The 20,904-nt window shown below is 37.1% G+C and overlaps 1 protein-coding gene across 1 annotated transcript in view; it reads left to right on the top strand.

Annotated features, from left to right (window-relative positions):
• GUCY1A2 (guanylate cyclase 1 soluble subunit alpha 2) overlaps positions 1 to 20,904 on the top strand; it is a 525,457-nt gene that overhangs the window by 97,984 nt on the left and 406,569 nt on the right. The gene's annotated exons all lie outside the window — the stretch shown is intronic.

Below are 20,904 nucleotides of genomic sequence, written 5' to 3'. Positions count from 1 at the left end.
TTTTCTTCTGTTATAATTTGGGCATTTATCACCAAGAATGCTGCATCCCATAAGTTTTAGTATGTTGTGTTTTCATTTTTGTTTGTCTCAAGATATTTTAAAATTTGCCTTTTGACTTCTTCTTTGACCCAATGATTGTTCAAGAGTGTGTTGCTCAGTTTTCACATACTTGTATATTTTTGTTATCTTTGTGCTATTTATTTCTCGTTTTATAGTATAGTGAATATTTCTTCTGCTCCATTTGTTTCATTCTTGTCTTCAGTGACACCCATTAAAGATTTACTAGTCTTTGTATATATTCTGCATTTATTATTTTCTCCTTAATTCTATTTTACTCTGGTATTTTACATTTCATTATACTCTACTTTACAGTGCTTTGTTTGTTTGTTTGTTTGTTTTTGAGATGGAGTCTTGCTCTGTTGCCCAGGCTGGAGTGCAGTGGCACAATCTCAGCTCAGTACAACCTCTTCCTCCCGGGTTCAAGTGATCCTTTTGCCTCAGCCTCCCAAGTAGCTGGGACTACAGGCATCTGCCACTGTACCTGGCTAATTTTTGTATTTTTAGTAGAGATGGGGTTTCACCATGTTGGCCAGGCTGGTCTCGAACTCCTGACCTCAAGTGATCTACCCACCTCTGCCTCCCAAAGTGCTGGGATTACAGGCGTGAGCCACCATTCCTGACTGCAATGCTGTTCACCATGTGCTGGACCCAGCTGTGTTTATTCTCCTTTTTGTAGCTTTCAAAGTAATGTTATCTTGGTAATTATTTATTTTTCTCTTCAGTATCTGATTTGCATTTGCACTGTTTCATAATGAATCTACTTTGGTTGTCATCATCTCATGTTTGAAATCTCTGTTTCAGAGGGCAATATTTTGTTTAATTTGTAGAGAGCTGATTATTCCAGTTTTTCTGGGGTTTTTTTTGTATAATGCTTTTAATTTTTGCTTATTTTTATTTATTTACTTATTTTTTAATAGTATAAATGCACTGTTTCTTATCTTTTTTAAAGATATTTCCGATCTTTTAAAAAGTGCTTCATTCCTAGGCCTGGTGCTTATGGAAGTACAATGTAAAGGAAAGGTTAGGGGAACAAGTTGAAGCACTAACACACTTTAATTATTGACTCTACTGGTCATAGGTTTTCACAGTTACCTCACCACTCCTGCAGACCTGGATATGTGCCTGGCTAGTAGTGAAACTGCGCATCTCACTGGCCTTTACTAGGACAGTGTAGCACTGGCTTCTGCATACATTGCAGAACTGGTTTCTCCTCACTCTTTCTTCTTTCTTCTGTGTCAGGCCATTCACTCTTTATATTCTACCTTGCCTCACCAATAGCCTACTTTGAAAGATGTTAAGTCTGAAAAAATCCTTCTTAAGCCCTGTTCCTTCCATCTCATGGCTTGTGACTTTCCCTTAGCCCAACCTCCTAGATACTGCTATTTGAAGCAATGGATTACTGGTTTGTTACATCAATTTTGCCACTCACTTTTTGTGGATTTGGGGTATTGCCATAGTTCTACAGAGACAAGTTTCTGTTCTCAACCCCTTTCCTGAATTTGGTCCAGGATGTACTATATGTGAACACTGTTCTTTTGAACACTCCAGATTTTGATTTGGAGTTTTAATTGTGTCTTATTTTATCAGAGATGGAGTAGTTTTCTTTGCTTGTTTGTTTTTGCTTTTTATTCTCTTTGCTAGTTTTATTTTTAGAAAGACTATTGTAAAAAGACAAAAACACTAAATGCAACCCTTATTATTCTACCTTAGTTAGCTTTATTTCTATATTTTTATGTTTTTTGAGACAGTCTTACTCTGTCACGCAGGCTGACATCTCAGCTCACTGCAACCTGTGCCTTCCAGGTTCAAGCAATTCTCCTGCCTCACCCTCCCAAGTAGCTGGGATTACAGGTGTTCACCACTACACCAGCTTATTTTTTTTTTTTTTGTATTTTTAGTAGAGATGGGGTTTTACCATGTTGGCCAGGATGGTCTTGAACTCCTGACCTCAAGCGATCCACACACCTCGGCCTCCCAAAGTGCTGGGATTACAGGCATGAGCCATGGTGCCTGGCTGACCTTGGTTAGCTTTCAAATGTTAAGACCATGTGCCAGTCTTTCTCTTTTTGTGCCCAGGCCAGTGTTTGGCTGAGGGGAGACAGGAGTTCAAAGAGATGGGCTAGTGTTTGGCTGAGGGGAGACAGGAGTTCAAAGAGATGGGCTAGTGTTTGACAGAGGGAAGGCAGGAATTCAAAGAGACGGAGAAAGGACTTTGCTGTAAACAACTTGATAGGAATGGCTATTTTACAGAATGTGCTCCAAGTCTACCCATTAGGGACTTTCTCAACATGGATCTCATTTATGCCCTGGAAAGGTCTTCAAATTCTGCCTTATTCAACAGATTGATCAAATAGCTGTCTCTAAGCTAATCAGACTAAACAAGACTGCACATTTCGGGAATACATAAATTCACAAAGTTACGATTGATTTACCAGTTTCCTGGAACCCTACTTATTACTGGTATATACCAGTGTCCATTGTCCACGTAGCTGAAGCCATTTCTAGTTCTCATTCTTCAAGTCCTAATCTCTTGGTGTGGGCCTGGTTTATGTTTGCTCTCTGGGAGTCAACCCAAGCATCAAAGTCATACCAGCAATCTTTAAACGTATAGCGCATAGAAGCTGATGTTCAGAGATGTTAAGTGACATGTTCAAAGACACTAATTCAGACATTTAGAGCCAAGTCTTGAATCCATCTCCAGGTGCTGAGATGTCAGGTGCTTTTATTTTTTCAAATATTATTCCTATAACTGTCCTAAGAAGATTGTTATTTCTGTGGGAACTGAATTAGAGAATATGTCACTTGCCTCCTGTCATAAAGATGATAATAGTATAGCTGATATAGGAATCAGACCTTCTCACCTAAATCCAGGACACTTTCCAATGAAAAAAGTTACATCTTCCGTAACTGACTAACCGATGCTTTTTTCCTCTCTGAATCCTACAGCTCCAATTATATTTCCTTGACTGTGTTCCTATATTTTTAAGCCCTATATATGCTATATGCATTCCTCTGATAATTGCTTGAATTACTCAAAGTGGAACAGTTCAGTTTTTCTCTATTATGTCTCTAGGCTCAGGAACATTGTGCCTACTGCTTTTGAATATATTAAAACTTTTTAATCCTTTTTGCTCCATTCCAAGGCAGTTTCAGGCTTTGAAGGAAGCCAGTGGGGAAAATCCATGCTTATTTATAAGCCCTTTATTGATACTGCTTTAAAAAGTCACCAAAGGAATAGAGATTTGGAAAGTTCTCACTATAACCAGGATATGTTAATGACTCAGTGTGAGACACTGAGTTAGAGGCTCTAGAAGATAATAGTACTGTGTTGTAAAGGTTGCAGTACTGAGTTTAATTTTTTGATCTTGTTTCAATTATCACCCTTACCTTGAAACGGATTGGGCTACTTTTCTACTTGGGATGACAGAGTTTCCATGAACTATCTGAAATATTACACGGTGTCTGATAGGTAGAAAAATTATTTGCATGAACTTCTTCAACGATATTTTGAAAGGTATCCCTCTACATTTGGAGATATTAATAAGAGATCATAACACCACATGAGAGTCAGCTGATCTCAGATAAGAACCTGGGGCAGGCCTCATGCTAGCGAGCTACTGAGGGATGTGGGGCTGAGAAGTGTTAGCAAACATCTTAAACCAAACTCCAGTATATTTTGTTAAATAAAACTTGAATTATTCCTAACCAAAGCATCTTTGTTTGCTTGTTATTTTACACTCAAATGAATTTTAACATTAAAGCAAATTGAATTAGGAAGCATTTTAAAATTTATTGATATCTGATTACAATGTCATTTGAAAAGAATATCTTTCTTTTTATTTTAAAAAGGAACATGCATGTGGATAGTAACTAGTGAGTTTAAAACTTGTAACACCTCAGTGGTAGATGCAATTTGGGTAAATGCTTTTTTTTTTTTTTGAGAGAGAGTTTCGTTCTTATTGTCCAAGTTGGAGTACAATGGCGCGATCTCGGCTCACTGCAACCTCCGCCTCCTGGGTTCAAGTGATTCTCCTGCTTCAGCCTCCGGAGTAGCTGGGATTACAGGCATGCGCCACCATGCCCGGCTAATTTTATATTGTCAGTAGAGATAGGGTTTCTCCATGTTGGGCAGTCTGGTCTTGAACTCCTGACCTCAGGTGATCTGCCTGCCTCAGCCTTCCAAAGTGCTGGGATAACTGGCATGAGCCACCACGCTCAGCCGCTTTTTCTATTCATGTGGAGTAGAAACTAAAACTAGTTTCCATGAGGAACTTGACTGGTGCCAAAGCCACAACACCAAGACTCACATTAGGTTTTTAACTGTTATTTTTGTTTTGTAAAAGCATCATTGCCTCACTTAAGGAGATATTCCTCTGGCTTTCCTAGTATTCTAGGTTTATCCTGCAGCATTTCTGGTAATTTCTAGCTTAGTAACATCTAAAAAGGCTTTAGCCATTTCTCCAAAACTCATTATATGTAAATGGTAATAAACTCTGCCTATGGATGGTATTTGAATATCAAGATGCCTGAAATTATAAGACTACACCAGATTTTTTCATTTTAGTTTTCATACTGGATTACTCATGTAATTATAACTGTCTGCCGTATCATAATCCTGTATTGAGAAAATAACCCCAGATGTTCCTTATTCAGAAATTGTTAGGCTTTCAGACAAGGGACCCTGTTTTCATGCTCATAATATATTGTATCTATTCCCTAATCAAAGTAAACCACTATAAGAGTGATTCCAAGCCTGAAGTCTCAAATGCATTTCAGAAATGTTTCTGTGTATTTCTTTGAAAGGGTCTATAGTTTTATTGGATTTTCTAAGGTTGCGCTTCTTAAAATGTGACAAGTGTACTACTCAGAATCCCTGTAAGCCTACAGAGTACCAGCAGGCTTTGACAATTTTAGAAAAAGTGATAACATAACTTTCTATAAGTACATTCCATGTTTTAAATACAAGATTTATTATCTTGTCAGAGAAATATACAATTCTGTATTTTAATCACTGTGTTCTTAAAAATGGTGAATGATTTAGGACTGCATTCTTCAGTCATCTTTAATATTCAGTAATTAAGGTGAGGTTTAAAGTGGCTCACCTGTATATGAATTAAATTATATAAACAATCTACAAAAGATGGATCTGTATATCAAAATGACAATAATGTAAACACTACAACTCCAAATAATATTCTTAATGAACTTAGTGAAAAAGCCTTCATTACCAATATAGAATATGAAAGTATATGAGCTTAGATGAGAGATTATAAAATACAATAAATTTCATAACAATAAAAAAATGAGTGCAATAGTGAATTATCTGAAAATATTTACCCCTAGATTTGTCTTTTAAAAATTTGAAAAATATGGCATGAACTCTTAGGGGTTTTCCTGTCATTTTCAAACAAAGCACAATGCCCCTCCAGTAAAATCAAATTTTTGATTCATATATTATGAATGGCCTGGAAAGTTTCCAGGACAAGGACAAGGCTCAGGGATGGGAAGCATCCTCTCTGTTGAGAAGACTGATCTGGAAGTTTGGAGAGGCTAAGGCAGCTGAGGTTTGCATGGTAGAGTAACAGAAAGAAGAGAGCTTTGCAGAGATAAAATGCTGGAAATTAGTAGAGATTCTCCCTCAAATATTTAGTAGTACTGAGTAGAATGTGCAGGTGAGGGAAATACCCTAAGGTGGGAGAAAGAATATCCCAAACTAGTAGAAGGAAGAGTACATAGAGCTCACACATCACTGGGAAGGGTGTTTATTGTCAACAACTAGAACGCAAAACCTAGTAGTGTATGGAGCATCAGTTGTAGAAAAAAAATGAACCCTAGATCCAATGTTGTTCTGTTCCTACTTAATCAAGCTTAAAAGTTAGATCAAACAGTTTCCAAATAACTCAACTATGTCCTAGAAGAAAGCTCAAAAATATTTATAGGAATACAAAAGTATCTAGTACCAAACAAGGTCTAAATATAATGCTTGGACTCTGAGTAACATTGCCAAGTACTCAAAGAAACAGGAAAATGCAACCTACATTGAGGCAAATCAGTAAATGAAAATGGACTGAACATGGTATAGATGATAAACTTAGAAAAAAGAAAACATTTAAAAAGTAATTATGGCTATGTTCCATATGTTCAAATGCCAGAAGAAAGATTGAGCAAATAAAACTTTAAAAGATAAAAATGGCAATTTCTGAGATCAAGTGTATGCTGGGTAGAATTAACAGAGTAGACAATAGAGCTCAAAAGATTAGTGAGCTTGAAGACATAGCAATAGAAACTATCTATAATGAAACAAAGAGAGAAAAAAATACTTAAAATAGCATCAGTGAGCTATGCAAAAAATTCAAGAAACTAAATATACAAATACAGTCCCCTAAGCAGAGGATGTGGCGGGGAGGGGGGGGATGAAGATTAAAAAACTATTTAAAGAAAATAATAGCTGAAAACATTCCAAATTTGGTGAAAATTATAAACATGCAGATTCAAAAGTTCAATGAACCCAAAGTACAAGAAACAAGAAAACTATACCAAGGCACATTATGATCAAATGCTTAAAACCATTGATTAAAAAAAAAACAAAACCCGTGATTAAAAAGAAAATAAAGCAACTCAAAATCCTCATAGAAAATATATGCATTATGTAATGAAGAACAATGATATGAATTACAACAGATTTCTTGTTGAAAACAATCGAAACCACAAAAAAGGCACAGCATCTTTAAAAGTACTGAAAAAAAATCTAACCTAGAATTATATGTCCATCAAAAATACACTTCAAAGAAAATACTCTTCAAAAAAGACTTTTTTTTTTCAAACATATAAAAGTTGTAATAATTCTTTACACAGAGATCTGCAATGCAAGACTTGCTAAGAGAAGTCCTGCAAGCAGAGGTAAATTGTATCAGTTGGGAACCTAGATTTACACAAAGAAATGAAGAAAAACAGAAAGGATTACATGGGTGATATGGTTGGCTCTGTGTCCTCACCCAAATTTTATCTCAAATTGTAATCCCCAAGTGTCAAGGGTAGGACCAGGTGGACGTAATTGAATCATGGGAGTGGTTTTCCCTTATGCTGTATTAGTGATAGTGAGCTCTCAAAAGATCTGATGGTTTTATAAGCATCTGGCATTTTTTCTGCTTGTACTCACTCTGTTCTGCTGCCCCGTGAAGAAGATGCCTGCTTCTCCTTTGCCTTCTGCCATGATTGTAAATTTCCTGAGGCTTTCCAAGCTATGTGGAACTGTGAGTCAATTAAACCTGTTTCCTTTATGAATTACCCAGTCTTGGGTACTTCTTCACAGTAGTGTGAGAATGGACTAGTAAATTGGTACTGAGAGTGGGTGCTGCTATAAATGTACCCAAAAATGTAGAAGCAACATTGGAACTGGGAAACAGGCAGAGGTTGGAACAGTTTGGAAGGCTCAGAAGAAGACAGGAAGAAGTGGGAAAGTTTGGAACTTCCTAGAGACTTGTTGAATGGTTTTTACCACAATGCTGATAGTGATATGCACAATAAAGTCCAGGCTGAGGTGGTCTCAGATGGAGATGAGGAACTTGTTTGGAACTGGAATAAAGGTGCCTGTTGCTATGCTTTAGCAAAGACACTGGCAGCATTTTGTCCCTGCCCTAGAGATCTGTGAAACTGAACTTGAGACAGATGATTTAGGGTATATGGTGGAAGAAATTTCTAAGCAGCAAAGCATTCAAGAGGTGACAAAGCATACAAGTTTGGAAAATTTGTAGCTTGAGGATGCAGTAGAAAAGAAAACCATCTTTTCTGGGGAGGAATTTAAGCTGGCTGCAGGAATTTGCAAAAAGTAATGAGGAGCCAAGTGCTAATCACCAAAACAATGGGGAAAATGTCTCTGAGACATGTCAGAGCCCTTCACAGCAGCCCTCCCATCACAGGCCTGGAGATCTAGGAGGAAAAAATGGTTTTGTAGGCTGGGCCCAGGGCCTTGCTACTCTGGGCAGTTTCAGGACTTGGTGCCCTGCATCCCAGGCATGATTAAAAGGGTCCAACATAGAGCTCAGGCCATTGCTTCATAGAGTGCAATCCCCAAGCCTTGGCAGCCTACATGTGGTGTTGGGCCTGCAGGTGTGTAGAAGTCAAGAATTGAGGTTTGGGAACCTCTGCTTATGTTTCAGAGGATGTATGGAAATGCCTGGATGTCCAAGCAGAAGTTTTCTGCAGGGGTGGAGCCCTCATGGAGACCCTCTGCTAGGGCAGTGTGGAAGGGAAATGTGGGGCTGTAGCCCACACACAGACTCCCCACTGGGGCACTGCCTAGTGGAGCTGTGAGAAGAGGGCTATTGTCCTCCAGACTCCAGAATGGTAGATCCATTAACAGCTTGTACCATACACCTGAAAAAGCCACTGACCTATTGGATTTCAGACTTGCATGGGGCCTGTAGCTCCTTTGTTTTGGCCAGTTTCTCCATTTTGGAATGAGAGCATTTATCCAATGCCTGTACTCCGTTATTTCTAAGAAGTAACTAACTTGCTTTTGATTTTACAGGCTCATAGATGGAAGGGACTTGCCTTGTCTCAGGTTAGACTTTGGACTGTGGACTTCTGAGTTAATGCTGAAATTAGTTAAGACTTTGGGGGACTGTTGGGAAGTGATGATGGTTTGGAATGTGAAAAGACATGAGATTTGGGAGGGGCCGAGGTGGAATGATATGGTTTGGCTCTATCTCCCCACCCAAATCTCATCTCAAGTTGCAATCTCCATAATCCCCACATGTTAAGAGTGGGACCAGGTGGAGGTAATTAGATCATGGGGGTGGTTTCTGCCATGCTGTTCTAGTGATAGTGAGTGAGTTCTCATGACAGCTGATCATTTTATAAGCACCTGGCATTTCCCCTCCTTGCATTCATTCTGTCCTTCCACCCTGTGAAGAAGGCACTTGCTTTTCCTTTGCCTACTACCATGATTGTAAGTTTCCTGAAGCCTCTGCATCAATGTGAAACTGTGAGTCAATTAAACCTTTTTTCCCTTATAAATTACCCAGTCTCAGGTATTTCTTCATAGCAGTGTGAGAATGGACTAATACAGTGGGTAAATATTGAAACATTTCTCTCTTATTACATTTTTTTCTGAAAGATAATTAACTCTTTAAATAAAAAGTAATAATAAATTGGGATTTATAACATATGTATTAAGTAAAATGTATGAAAGCAACAGCAAAAAGGCTGGGAGAGGAGAATTGAAACTTCTTCTTTAAATAACTTTTGTGAAGAATTTTGGTAAAATCCTTATGAATGAAATGATAAAAATATCATATAAAAATAAACTGTGACAAAATAAAGATATAAAATATACATCCTAATGCAACAACTAAAATAACTTAAAAGTTATAGCTGTTAAGCCAAAAAGAAGTGAAAATGAAATAATAAAAAATGCTCAACTAATCCCAAAGAAGGGAGAAAGAGAGAAAAAAGTGATAAAAGAACATATGGAATATATAGAACACAAGTATGAGGATGGTCTGTTTAAAACCAAAAATATAAATATTACATTAAATATAAATATTCTAAACACCCTAATCAAAAGGTAGAGATTGTCAGATCAGATAAGCAGGTCCTAATTATATAGTGCCTATAAGAAACCTACAAGGAACTTGAAATACGAAGATACAGCTAGGTTAAATGTAGTGTGGATAGTCACAATATACACAATAACCCTAATCCAAAGAAAGCTGGAATGGCTATTTTAATTTTAGACAAATTAGGTTTTAGAGCAAAGAACGTAAGCAGAGATAACGACAGTCATTTTGTGATGTTACAAAGGACCTATTTATCAAGAGGGTATAAGATTCCTAAATGTAATAGAATGAGCTAAATAATGAGAACACAAGGACACATAGAGGGGAACACAACACACTGGGGCCTATAAGAGGGTGAAGGGTGGGAGGAGGGAGAAGATTAGGAAAAATAACTAGTAGGTACTAGGCTTAATACATGGGTGATAAATAATCTGCACAACAACCTCCATGACACAAGTTTACCTGTGTAACAAACCAGGACTTGAGTCACTGAACTTAATGTTAAAAAATTTTCTAAATGTTTGTGCACTTATTAACAGAGCTCCAAAATAAATAAAGCAAAAACTCCAAAATAAAGAAAGAAATGGACAAATCCACAATTGTAGTTCAATCATTTTAACTCTTCTTTCAATAGTACCTAAAATGAGAAGACGGAATATCAATAAGAATATAAATACTTGAACAATACTGTAGACCACCTTGACCTGTGTCATGTATAGAATCCACCATCAAATGACAGATACTTTTTAAGTATACATTTATTAAAATAGATAATATCCTTGTCCATAAAACAAGTCTGAATAAATTTTAAGTGAGTCAAGTCGTAGTAAGCAGGTTCTCTGAGCAAAACTGAATTAGATAAATAGCCAATAAAAAAAAGATATCAGAAAAAATATGCTAACTAAACTAAAAATGCTAACTAAAGTAAAAATTTCTAAATAATTTAAGATTCAAAGAAACAAATGTTTTTAAATGAAAATTAAAACAACATATTAAGATATGTAGGATACAGCTAAAATAGTGTATACAGGGAAATTTATACCACTAAACTTCATTGGAAAAGAAAAACTGTTTAAATTAGTGATCTTGGTTTTCACCTCATTAAGAAGATAGAAAAAGAGAAGCAAATGAAACCTAAATTATGAAAAATAAAGAAAATAATGAAGATTAAAATGGAAATCAATAATATAAAAAACAAACCCAATAGAGAAAATCAATAAAAGTGAATGCTGATTGTTTGAGAAGATAAAATTGATAAACCTCTAGCAAGAGTAATTGGGAAAAAAAGAAGTCACATATTATTAATATTAGAACTGAGATAGGGATATCATTATAGATTTTGCAGATATTAAAAATAATAAGTAATTATTATAAAGAGCTTTATGCCAATAAGTATGACAACTTAAATGGAAAAATTCCTTGAAAACACAAACCTTGAAAGCTCACAAAAGAATAATCAGATAACCAAAATGGCCCTATATCTATTGAATAAGTTAAATTTTGGTTAAAAACTTTAGTTAAAAACCTTTCCATAGATGTACAATTCCAGCTTTGACATGTAATAAACTTGAAATCTTCACAATAAGGAAAAGCTGGGTAAACCAGAAAATCAATGCCTTTTCTTGAACCTATCAGAGAACTGAAGTCTTAGGATAAACTGCCACCCTAAATATAGAGACATAGGCACATCCAAAGTAATATAGTTTAGATATATATCTAATATCTAAATCTAATATTGAAATTTGATCCCCAGTGTTGGACGTGGGGCCTATTGCGAAGTGTTTGGGTTATGGGGGCAAATTCCTCATGAATGGCTTGGTGACATCCTCGTGGTAATGAGTTAGTTCTTGTTTTATTCGTTCGCTGACTATGGATGCTGGTTGTTAAAATAAGCCTGGTACTGCCCCCTTCCCAGCTTTCACCCTCTCTCACCATGTGATGCCTGCATCCCTTCACCTTCTACCATGAATAGAAGTTTCCTTAGGCCCTCACCAGAAGCAAATGTGAGACCCCATGCTTCTTGTCCAGCCTGCAGAACCACGAGCCACAGAAACTGCTTTTCCTTAAAAAATGATCCAGTCTCAGGTATTCATTTACAGCAATGCAAATGGACTAAGGCACAAAGATAGAGAACCCAGAATCTGCTTAACTGGAGCAGAAACCACTAGAGCCGTAAACTCTGGTAGCAACGATTCCATGGTAATTTCAATGAATTGCTGGAGGCTGATTGTTGACTTGCACTAGAGTGTTTCTGAGGCCATAGTCTTAGGATACACCCTGTATTTAGTCGTTGTGAAATGCAAATTAAAACCACAGTGAGAAACCAGTATATACTTATTAGAATGGCTAAAATTAAGAAGACTATCTTTATCAACTACTGATGAGTAAGTGGATGAGTTGGAACTCTTACACACTGTTAGTAAGAATGTAAAATTGTAAAACTACTCTAGAAATCAGTTTATGTTTCCCACATTATCCCAGCATTCCATGCTTAGGCATGTTCCCAAGAAAAATGAAAGCTTATGTCCATATAAAGACTTATACAAGAATGATCATAGGCGCTTTAATTGTAATATCCCTAAACTGGAAACAACTCCAAGCGTCCCCAAGGCAAATTGATAAATGGTAGTATATTCATGCAGTGTTATACTACTTAGCACCAAAAAGAAATAAACTGTCCATAAAAATTAACAGCATGGATGAATTTTAAAACAATTGTAGTTCAATGAAAGAAGCAAATCAACCAAGAGTACTTAATCATGATTTTATCTGTACAAGAATCTATAACATGCAAACTAATTTATAGTGGCAGAAAGCAGATCGTTGGTTGCCTCGGAATGTGGGGGTGGTGTGTGGGTCAGGAGAGAGGAATGACAAAGTGGTGCAAATACTCTTTTGGGTAATAAATGTGTTAATTTTGTATTGCAATGATATTTTCATGGGTGCATGTATATGTCAATTTTTTTTCCTTTTTCTTCTGGGCATATTTTACCTCCAAATGTCAACATTGATCAAATTATGTACTTTAATCATATAAATTTTATTTTTATCAATTGTACCTTAGTAAAGATATTTTAAAATTACCTGGTGAAACCTTTGGAGCCCTTGTGCAAGATAAATAGAACTTTCTAGAAGAGTCACTTCTCTAATCCAGAGTCCTTGTGACTATTCAGGCAAAAATACCCCTAGAAGAAGAGTAGCTTACAATAACAAAAATCATAAACTACTCTGAAAAAAGTGAAGATTTCATAAAGAAATTTTTCTAGTGTATAAGAACATTAAAACATCACACAATTTGTTTCTGAGTAGTAGTATATTGCATGAATATGTCACATTTTTTTGGTCATTTACATGTTGGTGGACATTTCACTTATTTCCAGTTTGTGACTATTGTGAATAAAGGTACTATGAGTATAAACACACACACTAACACACACATACCCCCCCCACACACAAAATCATGAGATGATAAAATACTGCCATTTATCACAATAAGTGGATATATTATGTCCCATGAATATGAAAGTTTTAGATAGGACAAGGTACAGTTATCAAAACTGATCTTTGATTAGGACATGGAAGCTAAAAGTAATTATTAAAAACTACATACTTCTGTCTTTTCCCTTTGTCAACTCAGATTGGAGATAACCTAACAATCTGAGTGTAAATGGAGATAACCATTGCAATGTAAATAATAAATAAAGGCTCTATTTCATGGTGATTTGAGTTTCAGAGAAGAAATGTTTTCTTTTTCCCAACAGGATTGCCAGAAATACTTTAAGCACAACAACGCAGCCCACTAACATTTGATGCTCTCCACAGATGGGGTTGTTTTGGAAAGGAGTCAAATGCTGTCTTCTCACGGAACCAGAAGTTAACATTTCTTAGCCCATATTCACATGGTCACCTCTTGGCCTTTTCATCGGTAAAAAGCACTTAGGGAAACACTGGTTCTAGACAAGAGGAAGAACAGAGATAGATGGATCAATGCGCAGGAACAACACAGATAGCATGGGGAGATTTTACAAGGGGCGCTTATTTTATATAAAGAGAGTGAAATCACCAAAGAAAAAGACAGAAAAAATGTTTTTCAACGACATAGAAAAAATGTCATAGATTAGTATAAATTTAAGACACATCTCTGGGAAGAGGAGGATGGAGCTCACATTTATTGGTCGCTTATGTCGATAAAAATAGTCAAACTCTGTGAAATATTTTGAAGATATTCTGAGTAAAATATGAGTGACAATGGCCTGTGACACGGTCCTTAGGAGGTTCTGAGAACATGTGTCCAATGTGGTCGGGGTACAGCTTGGTTTTATATATTTTAGGGAGGCATGAGACATCAATCAAATACATTTAAGAAATACATTGATTTGGTTCAGAAAGGCAGGCCAACTCAAAGCAGGCGGCGGTGGGGCTTCCAGGCTACAGGTAAATTTAAACCTTTTCTGGTTGGTAATTGGTTGAGTGTATCTGAAGACCTGGGATCAATGGAAAGGAATGTTCAGGTTAAAATAAATGGTTGTGGAGACCAAGTTTTATTGTTCAGGGGAACCTCTCAGATAGCAAGCTTGAGAGAGAGAGCAGGTTGTAAAATGTTTCTTATGGGACCTAAAAGGGTGTCTGGCTCTTAGTTGATTATCTCCTGGATCTTGAAAAGAAAGGAAAGAAAACAAAGGGAGAAGGGAATTCTCCATAGAATGTGCATTTCTCCCATGAGACTTTGCAGGGCAGGTTCAAGGTATGGCAAGGAAATACATTTTGGGGTTAAGTATTTTTTTTCCTTGTGTCGTAATGTTATGCCAGAGCCAGTTTGAAAAGTAAGTCACAATATATAAGGTCAAATAAAACCCATCTGATGAGAATTTGTGGTTTGTAGGGCATGACTTCCTAGACCCCTTAGGTAGGAATTGGGGCAAGATTTGAATCTGTCAATTATAATTTTAACAATATAAAGTCTTCTCATTCATAAATATGGGATTTCTTTGTATTTATTTAGATCTTCCTTAATTTATTTTAGCAATGTTTTGTGGTTTTCAGCACATTAAGTCTTGCACTTCTTTACCTAAATTTATTCCTAGGTATTTTATCCTTTTCAATGCTATTATAAATGTAATTGTATTCTTAATTTCATTTCTAAGTATTCATTGCTGATATATAGAAATAAATATAATCGATTTTTGTATATTGCTCCTGTACACTGCAATATTTCTGAACTAATTTATTAGTTCTAATAATTTGTTTTTAGTAAATTCCTTAGAAGTTTTCATGTGTGCAATAATGGCTTTGCAAATAGAGATGGTTTTACTTCTTCATTTCCAGCCTGAATGCTTTTCATTTGTTTCTCTTATCTAATTACCCTGACTAGAACTTTCAGGACAATGTTGAAGAGAAGTGGGGAGAACAGACACCCTTGTTTTGTTCCTGATCTTAAGAGGATAACATTGATTTTCACCATGAAGTATGATGATATTGGCTGGATTTATGGATGCACTTTATGAGATTGGGAAAGTTCTCTTGTATTCCAAGTTTGTTGAGTGTTTTATCATGAAAGGGTGTTGGATTTTGTCAAATGCTATTGCTCCATCTATTGTGGTGATCATGTGGTTTCTGTTCTTTATTCTATTAGTAGTCTATTATATTGATTGACTTTCAGATGCTAAACCAACTGTTCTTTTCTAGGATAAATTTTACATGGTCATGTTTTATAATTCTTTTTATACATAGTTGGATTGGCATTGCTAGTATTTTGAAGAATTTTGCATCTATATTGATAAGATATGTTGATTCATAGTTTTCTTGGGATAACTTTGTCTGGCTTTGCTATTAAAGTAATGCTGACTTCATATAATAGAATAAGTTTGGAAGTGCTCCTTCCACTTCTACTTTTTGGAAGATTTTTGTGGAGGATTAGTATTAATTTTTGAAAAATGTTTAGTAGAATTCAGCAGTGAAACCATCTGGGCCTGAGCATTTTATTGTGGGAAATTTTTAGATTACTAATTCAATCTCTTTATTCATTATAGGTGTATTCATAGTTTCTGTTTCTTCTTGATTCAATTTTGGTACTTTTTGGCTATTCACCAATCTGACACATTTGTGTAACTGCCTCCTCCCTATTGTCACAATTTCTCTTCTCTCTTTTTTTTTTTTTAAAACTTTTATTTTTTTGGAGGTGAAATCACTGTATTGCCCAGGCTGGAGTGTAGTGGCATGATCTCGGCTCACTGCAACCTCCACCTCCCAGGTTCAAGCGATTTTCCTGCCTCAGCCTCCTGAGTAGCTGTGACTACAGGCATGTGCTATCACACCCAGATAATTTTGTTTTTTTTTTTTTTTTGGTACTTTTAGTAGAGACAGGGTTTCACTACATTGGCCAGGCTGGTCTTGAACTCCTGACCTCAGGTGATCCACCTGCCTCGGCCTCCCAAAGTGTTGGGATTACAGGCGTGAGCCACCATGTCCACCCTTCATCTCTTTCCTTAAACCTGATCCCCATCAACTTTTTCTTTTTGCCACTCTGTGTAGTTGTCTTCTGATGTTCTCTTCCATAGCTATTTTCGACTCTGCCTTTGCCCCAGAAGGCCCAACCACAGCAACAGGCTCCCTGGCTCTTTGGTTTCACGTTTGCCCTGGATAACAGGGAGAATCAAAGTTGGAGGGGGGAAGACAGTGAGATCAGTGTGTTCATTCCCCAGATTGTTTCTCTGCAGTCACTTTGGGCTTGCTGCTTCCCTGTTCAATGGTCAAAAACGCACCAGTGACTCTCATGTGACCCTCCCCACACAGTTCTTATTGTTCATATGTTCCAGTTACCTCCTTGCCTCACTGTTTCAGGCTGGAGGGTGAATGGAACCATCATTTCCCATAATTTCCCCCATGCCTGCTCAAACCTTTGCAAAGAGTCCCTTTATTAAACTCTCTTCAAATTCCCCAAGTTGAGTGTGCCAGCTGTTTCATGCTGGGACCCTGACTGATATAATTGTTATGTGCACCATCTTTCTGTCTTCTTAGCTCCATTATCCATTCTTTAGTAGAAGGAAACAAAGGATGAATGTCTTTCTTTGCAATAACATATGTTTTAGTTAGGGTTTTTTGTTTGTTTTGTTTTTACATTTCAAGAAGCTAAGCCACACTCATGTTACATTAAGTAATAGGAATTTGTTGTGAGGACATCAGTAGGAATAAAGAGGATAGTAACTTCTACCACAGCCTTTACAGAAAGTTGACAATACAACACAGGTAGGTCTCAGGGGAACTGGAAGTCATCTTAAGAGACCCATGAGCTGCAGGATCCTGCTGCTCTTTATTGCCTTTGCTTTATGTCCCTTTCATTCCTTTTAGGATGGTTGGGCCTTTAGATTCTCCTTGAGTAGCAATAAGTTAATTCTTAATGTGGCAGGGTCCTTGGTTTCAGTTAAGTCACAATCCTTTCTTACACTACTGCAGAGCACTACTGGCTCTTCTACATATTTTTCTAAGTTCTTCCTTGTACCTAACTCTCCCTGGGACATCCAGGGGTCGTATTCTTCTCCTTTGAACCTAATAAACTAAAGACCATGTACTTAGTGGATAAATATTCAGGATGAGGCATTGGGCAGTCCTGGCTTAAATCTTGACTTCACTTACTGGGCCTGCCTTTTGGTCCAGTTACTTACGGTTTTCTAAGACTTAGTCTACTTGCACGATAAGGATAACGACCAATCACACTTGTGGCTCTTGGAAAAATTTAGTCTGATAAAGATGGGCTGGGTAAAGAATGAATGCTCAGCAAATGTCAGGTATTGCTACCACCATTTTTATTAGAAGCAAAATAGTTTTGGTAATGACTTAGAAGAAAATAAATCACTGGAGCTGCACTCTGACTGGAAGCTCAAGGCAATAAGACAAGCTTCTGGGGCTTGCATGACTTGATCAAAGAAGCTCTGTGGACAAGGACAGTATACAAGGCTGGAGAAATGGGCGTAACCAAGGTCAAAACCAAGTACTGTTAAGATGTCTTGGGAGATCAGTGGCAGCTTCGGCTAGTCAGTGAACACTGATAAACCTTGTGCCTCCGTTGCTAGGTAGGGCTCACTTACTTCTCCATGGAGTTGGGCTAGATTAGCCTCTCAGCTCTAGGGAGCAGACTCTCTTGTTGATCCCTCACAGCTGGGGTTCTGTGTGCCCTCCTCTGGTGTGCTAGTTTCTCACTTTCTCTCTGCTACATTGTGGGGGTTATAGTTTAACTTCTAGATCCTGAATTCTATATATCTCAAGGTCAAACTCTCTCAGAGATGAATGTAATCAGTACAGGTGTTTACCATCTTGCCTACTGGAGAGACCTTTTTTTTATAACTCACCTCATGGCCCAAGGGATATCTGTGGACTGACCGCCTTTGGGTCAGGCACCCATTCCTTCTTAAATCTGCTAATTGCTAGATTGACAGGTGATGTGGCAGTGGCATTGGGACTTGTGTGAAAGTGGTTAAGAAGGGGACTTGACAGGCTGGGTGTGATGGCTCATGCCTGTAATCCCAGCACTTTGGGAGACCAAGGCAGGTGGATTATGAGGTCAGGAGTTCGAGACCAGCCTGGCCAACAAGGTGAAACCCTGTCTCTACTAAAAATACAAAAATTAGCTGGGCGTGGTGGTGCACACCTGTAATCCCAGCTACTCAGGAGGTTGAGGCGGGAGAATCACTGGAATCTGGGAGGTGGAGATTACAGTGAGCTGAGATCGTGCCACTCCATTCCAGCCTGGGTGACAGAGCAAGACTCTGTCTCAAAAAAAAAAAAAAAAGGGACTCGACGAAGCCCCTTAGAAGGAACTTTGCAAGTGTTAGGTGTGTTTCAGATATTCGGTCCATCCAGTAGAGAATATAAATTATACCACCCAAATGAATTTTATTGTATGTGAATTATACCTGGATAAAGCTGTTAAAGATATTTTGGCCCTCATTTCCAATGATGAGAGTGGAGCAGAAAAGAAAATTCATGCTGAGTAGGGTATGTATAGTGACTGTTGGTATTATCACCCAACAACAAATATTTGTTGATATCTACTATGTGTCAAATAACATACCAACTATTGAGTATAAAATATAAATAGACATATTCCCTGCCCTTGTTGAGATAATACTTTGGGTATTAAAACTATTTTTTTACTTCTTGGTAGAAGTGCAGGGTAGATTTTGCTTTTCTGAGCATGTAAAAAAAGCTATATTTCTGTATCTTGTCCACTAAGGTATGAGACTATGGAGTGACACAGACTGTGTCAAGGGAAATTATGTTTCAGATCAGGCATACTTTTCCTCTAGGCTATCACTGAAAATGTTTAGTAGAATTATTATTTTAGTGACTTGATATCTAACTGACAATATAAAACTAACTGTACATTTTTTTCCCATTACCTGGAGATGTCAAATAAATAGTACTTGACCTCATGATAATAAAAATACTTTTGAAGTTGCTACTGTCATAGGTATATAGCTTACAATCTTTTCCATGGCCGTGGAGCAATCTGTTTAATTTACTGTTCTCCTTGACACATTTCTTCTTTCTTTTTTTTGTGGATCTGAGTAGAAAATACGTGACAGAGTATATAGTAAGTGGCTGTTTGATTTTCCTGAAAGGAGTCATTTCCAGTGACACTGTCAAGCAGTGATAGTTATTATTACTTTTTCTTTTTGTATTTATGTATCATTCAACACGTAGTCATTAAACTATTCAGCAAGCATCTTTTGGACACTTTCTCTGTATCAGTTTGTGGTCATGCTGGCTGGATATGAAAATGCAAACTACAAACCCTTTTACAAAAACAAAAAGATTATTGTCCAATGAGAGATAAACATTGTCCTGCATATGGTCTTTTTTTTTTTTTTCAAATTTTGTAAATGCCTGTATATCATAGGGTTTCAAAACAGGGTAAGAGATAGTTTAATTCATTAAATCAGCCTGGAGCTATATTATTATCCAAAAGCCAAAAGGTGTTAATTACCCTAGTAAATGTATTATTCTGCTTGAGTTTATGCTGCACAGGATCTGGCTTTTATCCCATTGTAGTACTTTAGATGCAGACTCTCTGGGGCAAAAAGTATTCAGAGTTAAATTGTAATAGACTCTGTAGATAGAGTACCCTCCAAAGCTGTTACAATATTTAGCATGTTTACCTACAATTCATGCATAAGATCTCACTTCTCATAGGTTTGCCAATGACGGATATATCTATTTTTGCATAACATTGTAAATTAATCCTGTTTGTGAAACAGATCAAGGCACAGCTACCTTGAGTGGAGTGGGAGCCCAACTCAGGAGAGCTCAGAGCCTTGTCCAGTTGGCTTCCCCTTTCCCTTGTCTGCAGGTCCCTGGAAGAATTTATAGGGAATCCCAAGGCTCCATTTAATGCAGTTTGAATATCATTGTTTCTTCAACTATCTTTATGGACATGATTGTTTGTTTTTTCATAGTTATATGTCTTTTCTGGCATTTGAAGAAAAGATACTTAGCTTTCAAATTGATAGTGTGTTCTTTTGGCTGATAATCTTTGTGTTCTAGTGGTGTTTAAATATAATTTCTAGTTTTCTAGGCACAAAAGAGAAAAGTCATTATATGTTTATGCATTGTTTCCAAAGACATAAACCAGACCTCAATAGGACACCAATATAAAGTGCTTTATTATGTTCAGTGCTTAATTACCATCCTCATTACAAATTAAGCCATGTGTGTCATATTAACTCCTTCAGGTCACAAGAGAAACATTTAGCAAACTTCAAGGGTAACACCTCCAAATTTAATACACTGGTGTATTCCTTTGTGGCCCAAATGGCTTTCCAGAGGACTGAACTAATGCTTATGGAAATATTCATGCTCAGGTTGGAAGACTTATAAATACCAGGACAATCAGAGAATGCACAACATTCTAACGATATTGCATTAGCTTGGCCAAGTGTAGAATTTGAACAGAAATATCAGTGATAATGAACGTTTTAGAGCATGTTATTTATTTGCTTTTTTCACAAAGTCACATCATGAAATTGTACTAAGTAGGCATGGGCTATAAACATGGTCTGAAGCATTGTGATATACTTGTCAGATATAAACTTTCCTAAAGGGTGATGGGTTTCCAGTTCCTCTAAACTTGGTAAAGAAGTGAGAGAGAACGCAGCAGCACCCTGACAGTCCAGAAACTCAACAAATTGGTCACTGCCAGATAGCAGTCATCCAGCCTTTCTTTGAGACATAAATGATTATGTCTGTGACTAAGTGCATCCCCATAGCCTGGTATTTATTCTCTTGTGTA

Source organism: Macaca fascicularis, chromosome 14 (genome assembly GCF_037993035.2).
Source record: "Macaca fascicularis isolate 582-1 chromosome 14, T2T-MFA8v1.1".
Taxonomy (NCBI): Eukaryota; Metazoa; Chordata; class Mammalia; order Primates; family Cercopithecidae; genus Macaca; species Macaca fascicularis.
The sequence above is the reverse complement of the archived record's forward strand: the minus strand, read 5'-3'. Positions and strand labels throughout refer to the sequence as shown.